This window comes from Pterocles gutturalis, unplaced genomic scaffold, assembly GCF_000699245.1.
Source record: "Pterocles gutturalis isolate BGI_N339 unplaced genomic scaffold, ASM69924v1 scaffold25889, whole genome shotgun sequence".
NCBI lineage: Eukaryota > Metazoa > Chordata > Aves > Pterocliformes > Pteroclidae > Pterocles > Pterocles gutturalis.
The window spans coordinates 19,004-27,227 of NW_010128955.1; the positions used below are offsets into that span (position 1 = coordinate 19,004).

Here is an 8,224-nt window from a genome sequence, read left to right on the forward strand (position 1 = left end):
GCTCCCCAAACCACCCACCACGAGGCTTACCTGGTGGAGCCCATTGTTTTCATGCTCTGCACACATCAAATACTGGTTTTAGTGGGAACCTACATTAATTTTTATGTGCTTCGTAGCCAGAAAGGTATTTGACATTTTCAGTGAGAGCAGAATTGTGTAGTGAAAAGAGGAGCAATTTCTATTGACTGCAACAAGAAGTTTATTTTTTTTACGGGTGACTGGATATTATTTTTAATAATTGTTCAGTACTGTGAGATAATGTTACAGTGTTGGATTACATCTCCTTATTACTCTTGCAATTATTGTAAAGGAGGTTACATGCGTTAATAATTAGTGTAATAAAAAACTTAGATGTTTAGTAGGGGTGTTCAGTAATAGGGCAGTGGTGGCACCTTGAATGGGAGAAGTTGGGTATGTGGTAATGATGTGAAAAGAGCTGGAACCCTGGGTCTGGTCTTTGAACCACAGAAAAGCAAATTGAAAAGCAAATTGGTTTCCTTAAGCTTGGCTTGAGGCTCTGCCTCCTAACTATTGCCTGGAGTCTTCATTGATTGCATCTAGTCTCGAATATCTATAATTAAATATAAATGCATTGAACTATCACTCTTATCTGTACTTAAACTAGTTTGGGTAAAAGAAGATCTTTACAAATCTCTTTGAAATGTAGTATAGTTCTAGACATTGACAATCCACATTTGTTTTGTTAAGTAGATCCTTTCTGCTTAAGGTAGATCCTTTCCCAGAATTTTTTTTGAAGCAGATAGAAGAATTACTGAAAGTTTTAGTATTTGTTGTGGGTTAACCACTGTCAGCAGCTCAGCCCCACGCAGCCGCTCACTCACTCCCCCCTGGTGGGATGGGGGAGGGAATTAAAGGGGTGAAGGGAAAAGAGACTCGTGGGTTGAGATAAGAACAATTTAATAACTAAACTACAATAATATTGGAAATTATGATAATAATGAGATATACAAATACACAAATGAGTGACACACAGTGACACTGCTCACCACCCCATGACCAAGGCTCAGCCCAGGCTAATGATCCCGGAGCAGGGAGAGTCCCAAAACTAGAATCCTGGAATGGCGATAAGAGCCCGAGTGTCCGAGAGACCAAGAGCTGACTGAGGGAGGGAGACAGCCCTGGGAGAGGGACCACCTGGAGTGAGATGATCCAGAAAGAGAGAGATTCCAGAGACACCCTCACCTCTCCCCTGGCCATGCCGGGCATGGGATGGAACAGACCATCGGCCAGTTTGGGTCTCAGTCCTAAACCTGAGGTCGAATCCTGGGCTGGTCACTGGGGCTGTGCTCCCTCCCAGCTCCTCCTGCCCCTGCAGACACGGGCACAGCAGAGAAGCTGGAAAGTCCTTGACTGTCCTGGCAGCAGCTCTGCCCATCAGTGTGTGATCAGCTTCTCCTCAGCACAAACCCCAACACAGCCTCACACCAGCTGCTGGGAAGAGAGTTAACCCTGTCCCAGCCCAGACCAGGACAGGGCTCCATCACGCGTCGCAGTGACTTGGGAGGACAGACACCGTAACTCCGAACGTCCCCCTTTCCCCTTCCTTCCCCCAGCTGTTATTGCTGAGCGCAGTGTTGTGCGGTGTGGGATACCCCTTGGGTCAGTCGGGGTCAGCTGTCCCCACTGTGTCCCCTCCCCGCTCCTTGTGGCCCCCCAGACTCCTCGCTGTTGGTGGGGGGGGAGGAGGGGGACTTGGCTTTGTGCGAGGTGGGATACCCCTTGGGTCAGTCGGGGTCAGCTGTCCCCACTGTGTCCCCTCCCCACCTCTTGTGCAGCCCCAGCCCACTCCCCAGCAGGGCAGCGCAAGAAGCAGCAAAAGCCTCAACCCTGTGTAAGCACTGCTCAGCAATTGCTAAAACATCCTGTTATTATCACAGTTTTCATCACAAATCCAAAATGTAGCTCCATACCAGTTACTACACAGAAAAACCAGTACAGTACTTTTTCTGTTATTCCTTGAAATATTATTTTTTGACATTAAAATGTCAATGTGAGGGCTACTGTGGGGATACCAACTCCATCTCAGCCAGACCCAATACAATGTCTTAATGGTGGTTGGGTTATATTAATTAATAAACTGAAAGCAGATGGAATTATTTTCACCCCTTGATTACTAGGTAGGCATTTTAAGGCTAGAAGTTTTCTTTGTGAATTACACTGATTTCTGACATAACACGATTTATTGGAAAGCTCTCAAAATAGTTTTAAGGCAAATGAGCTTTTAAAATAATTTTTATCAACTTGTTTTGTTGCTGTCTTATCATTGTGTTTTATATGGTAGCTTTTGTCTGACGTTTGAAATTTTAGAGAAAGATTAATCATTTCTTCAGTCAGCTCTGGGAGATTGCCTTTGGATTCTTCCCAATTGTGTTCCAATTATTTCAGCTAATTACCTCATCCCAAAGCTTTCAGAACTTTTATGTTTAATTTGCGAGTTATCGTTGAATTTGAATAGTTAAACAGCAGCAGAAAGAAAGAAAGAAATATGATTTTATGTTCTGATCAGCTTGGAAAGAAAAACATGAATAATTGACCAGGAGTGACTGGGAGACGGCGTCATTCCGTATAAAATATGATGAAGAGTAGTAAAATGATGATGGGAGTATTATTTGGATGCAAAAATAATGGTTTGTTTCCCGAATGCCTTTTTTTCAGTGCGTGGACCAGTTGACAAGGATCCAAGCTGAATTACAAGAGACAGTAAAAGATTTAGCTAAAGGCAAAAAGAAATATTTTGAGACTGAACAGATGGCTCAAGCAGTGCGGGAGAAAGCTGATATCGAGGCCAAGTATGTTTTTATAATAGCATATGTATAAATAATTGCGTGCGTATAAGGCAGATTTGTACTTGTATTGGTTTTACACTTGATATTATTTTAAAAGAAAGAATTGCTTTCAATGAGCTTGTGACAATTTTTTTTTTCTTTTTGCTTAGATATGTTTCTGTAACCATTCTAAGCATGCTTTTACCCTGATAGCTCAGTTAGGCTGGTTTCTTTAGGAAGGAAGTTAAACTCACTGCTTTAATTTCTCCTTTCCGAAGGACAGTGTATGAGCTGGCACTCTTTTTGATATTAAAAACTGTTTGCTGCCTTTTCTCTCCACGGATCTCAAATTTTATATTAGTCCATTTGGAGGGGGAGAGGGCATGGGACACTATTTGCCATTTTTGAAGATAGATTTTTGAAGTTTTAGGTTTTTATGCTCCTTGGCATCCTAAAGAGGTTGATTTCCTTCCTTTCAGGAAAGCAAGTAACTCCCGTGTTTTCAGTTTGGAGTTTGGTCTGCCCTATGGGACTTTACCTTACCCTGTTTTTGCAAGTTTGTTTTTTTTTTTTTTAAGAAATTCCTCAGGTTGTTTTAAAAGAATGAGAAGAAATTATGGTTTCATTAGAGAATGGTTCTGTCTTTCACTTTATGAAGCCTGGATGTTGAAAAGAAGAGCTTTAATGAGATTACCTGTAATACCCAAAGAAAGTAAAAAAACTGCAAGCAAACAAAACAACCAAAAACTTCAGCTTGGGAATTTTGGGACAGATTCATACTGCAGTATTGTTCAGATTAAAAGAGCTCTTTACTTGATTTTGTTTTCTTATTTACTTTTTAAACCACTGTCTTTCAGATAGCTAGTAAAATACTTCTTTAATTTCTCTTTCATGAGTCCAAATGTGAAAATCAGACTAATGCTGCTTTTAAAAATAGGTTTGTGTACTTGGGTACTCCTCCACCTTCCTAGAATACAGTTACTAATGATTCTGCATTAATATTCCTTCAGCTGACCAGTAGTTCAGATTTCTAGCACTTTGTGTCTGGAAGGCTAACTCAAAATCCTCCAACCACCAAAATCACTTGAGTTGCAGCCGCCACACAATTTCCCTTTCAGGATGCATTTAAATTTTGTTCAAAAATCAGTGGAAGTTGTCCAAAGATTTCAGAACATGCAATGAAGATACTATTGATGTAGCTCAGCATACTTTGTAATATTTTCCTCAATCCTTGAAGCTTTACTTAAAATTATACCAATAAAACTTCAGGCATCAAAAGTTAATTAATTTAAAATTTTGCAGAAGTGAAGGGCAGTGGCCTGTTTATCCTGTACTTCTGTAAAAATGATGTAAGGCAGTAACGTCTTCTGTTGATTTCTGTTTTCAGGTCCAAACTTAGTCTTTTTCAGTCAAGAATAAGCTTGCAGAAGGCAAGTGTAAAGGTGAGTATAAGAAAAACTTGTCTTTTACTGCTGATTTCCTGAGGCATATGACCAAAGTTGTTTGGAATCTCGAGATGACTGACGTTTCGGAAGGTAAATTGTTAGAACAAGTGATGAGATAAGAGCAGACTGTTTTGGCAGTCAGAGTGCAGAATTACATATGACCAAATTAACAAGGAAATGTTTTCTACTGGGAGTTATGACTGTTCTTTAAAGACCTCATGTGAAATTACTGTGTGAGAGAAAAATACGTTAGAAATCCCCTTACCATTAACAAAAACGCTAAGCTATTAATCCCTTAAAGTTTTGACTATGTTAATGCATACATGTGCATGTTAATTTATTATTAATACATTTAATTTCTCATTAGTACCTATCTTTTAACTTCCATTTCTTGTTGTAGTTAAAAGCACGACGATCCGAGTGTAACTCCAAGGCTATCCACGCCAGGAATGATTATCTCCTCACTTTAGCAGCTGCTAACGCACACCAAGATCGCTACTATCAAACAGACTTAGTAAACATTATGAAGGTAAGGAAGCTAGTTTATGTATCAGAATCGGAAAGTGTGAAAGTCTGGAAAACAAAATAAGTGAAGAACAAAATCTTGGGCTGTTTTGAGACAGCAATGTTGACTTTTCCAATTTGCTGCGATAAATGAGAGTGCAGTAGAGAGATCCCGCGACAGCGTGCAGGATCTGTGCTACCAGTTATCAAGCCCCAAAGCTAAGCAGTCACCTTCATTTTTTAATTCATTTTTTTTTCTGAAAAACCTGGATAAAGGAATCAACTTTGTAAAACTAAGACCTACATTTTCTGATTGTAGTTGACCTTAAGTAAGCTCAAGGTTTTTAAATTCTTCAGTAGCATATCCATAATCCTTTTCTTGTATCTAATTATCTGATCAGAACATTTCTGTATAGTACAATTAATGAAAATATAACCATTAAATATCTTGGTTTCAAACTGTGAGCTGCAGAGAATAGCAAATCAGCGTTGCCGTACTCCCACGTGGCCACTTGCCAAGTCAAGCCAAGAGTAGATGCTTGAACTCATAGGAAATGACATACTTTAAAAGTTCAAACATGATTACTCACAGTTTTATTTTTAATATCATCCTACAGTTACTTGAATGTACATTGTTCCTGTGTCTTAGAATTAGATAGTTATACAAATAAATTGTAAAATCTGTAAAATCAGCTGTTTAGAGCTGATTCAGACTTTATGTAGTCGCATTTCATGTGTTGACATTGTCAGATTTTATTTAAATTTGCTATCTGCAGACTGTTTCCAGGTGATGTGATCAGTCACGGCAGCTTAGAAGTCTGTAATTTACATGTAAAATCGCTTTATTGAAGAACTGTCGCTGTATTATAACAAATCACTGTATGATGAGCAGGCTTTGGCATACTGGGGGGGAATAGTGATGTGAAAAGCAGGTAACCAAAGTAGAAAAGAAGAGCACCCAACGAGACCTCCGAGGGATTCTCATGTATAAGTCCATGATATCTGGACTGAGTGAGCCACTCCTCCGGCAGTATGTGTGCGCCTCTTCGAGTACATCACAGCCTGTGTTATAAATCTGTTGTGATGCCAACTGTCTGACTCCCTGGAAGGCTAAATCAGATCTGGGTATCTCGAGGCGGCGCAGGACTGAGAATCCTGGAGGCAGCAGCCCTGGCTTTGCTCTGTGTGTTTGTGTGGTTGTGTTTTTCCATTAGGAAAACATTTCTGTTTGTCCTGACTAAATGTTTAGTACGTGGAAATGGTTATGAAGTAAGTCTTTCCTTACAGTACCAGAGATAAAATTATTAATTGATGCTTACATAAGATAATTCCATACTTACGTGCATGGGTGGCCATCATCAGTTAATGCTCTTACTTGGATAGTGCCAGAAGTGAATTTAATATGTTCACAATGAAACAAACAGAACAGTCATTTGAAATAAAAAAAAAGAGCAGATAGTCCAAGTAAAATTACAGCCGGTGGGTTATGGTTGCTCTAGACTCAGGAGTATTGTAACGTAAACCCTGCGAAGGGATTCTCCTCTCCTCCATCCGTCTGCCCACGTTTTGTGTGCGTTACAAACGCAGCACATAGCGAGCTGCGCACGATCTTCGTCTCTTTGAGTTTCCATAAACATTGAATGCTTTTGGATGGTGTGGGCTTTCTCTGCTGTGACGTTACAAACCTGCAGGTGCCCCAGGAATGTGTGGGTTTGTTTTGGGTTGGGTTTTTTTTTCTTTAATAAGTTGGTATAAAACATCAAACTAAAAACCGCTGAATCATTTTGGCAAGACTGAAGAGCACAGTAATGGAAAATGAAGTCGTGCTGGTGCCGTTCCTTGACACGTGTGCTGTTCTCCATCGATCTGCTGCTTGCGTGGGGTCCAGTTGTTAAAGTCGCTGCTCATCTGGTTTCTTTACCCAGCTACTGGGCTCCCTCTTACCCAGTCCCTTCTTCTGGAGAACTTGTTTTAAAGCTTTTTTTCAAAGTGAACCTTTTCTTGACATGGAAATCTCTCTGTGCAACCTTTTCTTCTCTATAAAAGATCGTGGTTTACTGAAAACCTGAGTTGCTTTGGAAGGAAAGGACAACATTTAGGGGTTTTTTTCTGCATCTCTTGGATATTTCTAGGAGTTATATCTGCTTGCCTGGTAAACACATGCGCTCTTAATAAAGAACTGTAAATTTATTTTTTTTTTCACTGTTGTTCATGAGCAAAAATACGCGGGAGCACACCCGAATTCCTTGCAACAAGGTCATCCTTTGGAGCAAGGGGAGAATTGCTCAAAGGCAAGATCTCAGACTGAAATGGCTACAGAATGCTTTAGAAGAGGCAGAGAAAACCCTCTGGAAAATCAAGTGTAATCTGTCACTGGGCTCCAACTGCATTAATCTGTGAGCTCTAAGGTAAATTCAAACGTGAAACTGCGTAAATATAAACAACGGTGTAATCTGGTGCTAAAACCAGCCTCAGTGTCAAAAAAACATGTGTCCCAACCTTTCCAAAGGGCTCCAGGAGGGACCCTGTGAATTATAGGTGAAGAAATCTGACTTTCCTACTGGGCAGGCTGATAAAACGAGCACGGTGATGAATGGAGTCAGTTCACACGTGGGTAGATACGATACAATGGGAACAATCAACATGATTTTTTAATTAGTCCTGCAAAAAGAGATCTTTAAGGAGTCAGTCAGCCTGGGGATACGGGTGATTCATCTGATTTAATGTCTCGTATTTGCCGGGAGCTCTCAACAAACTTCCCACTCAGTCTCTTGCTTACGTAAAAGAACGGCGTTGTTACGGGTAGGGCTGGGAGGGTTTTCTCATAGATTAATAACTGATGGAGAGATAGAGAACATGTGGGATTAAAGTAAATACTGGGGGTTTATAAGGGAAGGAGGTTTGCTGGCAAGATCCTGTTTCTCTGTTACCTATCTCCTCTCTCTGAAATGCGTGTGGGAACCATGCTACTTAAATACGGAGAAAATAATTATTTATTTAGCATAATGCTTTAGCATAAACAATATGTGGAAGGAACTGAAGAGAGAGGTGATGATTTGAAAATGAAGAATCATTCAGTATAAGCAAATGGAAAGCTTATTACCAAGAAGCATTTTATCTGTCTTGCAGCACTTTTGGAGTTACTGCCTTCTTGCAGATACTCAGCTTCCTTTGTTGGGGCTCTCTTGACCGAGACTCTCAAAGACAGAACCAAGCATCCCGGAAAAATTCCCTTCTCGTACCAGCTGCCTCATTTGAAAGCAAACTGGAAGACTGACTTCCATAGGGAGCAAGGTGGGGTTGTTGAGTGGGACCAGTAGCATCTCAAATGTCATAGGATTTACTCAGTTCTTTGGTGTCTGCTCTTTCAGGATGAGTTCTGCAAACTGGTGATTATCTCCACTCTGTAGAGCAGGTGAGATTATTCCTGTAATCCACCCCATCTATATAGCGAGACACAACTGTAACACCAGTTTTTTATATATATAT

General features: G+C 40.4%; 1 long non-coding RNA gene across 1 annotated transcript; it reads left to right on the forward strand.

The window, feature by feature from the left end:
- Nucleotides 1-2,689: 2,689 nt before the first annotated feature.
- Nucleotides 2,690-4,761, forward strand: LOC104466406. The gene is made up of 3 exons (XR_727600.1): nucleotides 2,690-2,810; nucleotides 4,174-4,228; nucleotides 4,632-4,761. It is a non-coding gene; the product is annotated as an uncharacterized LOC104466406 (long non-coding RNA).
- Nucleotides 4,762-8,224: the final 3,463 nt, after the last annotated feature.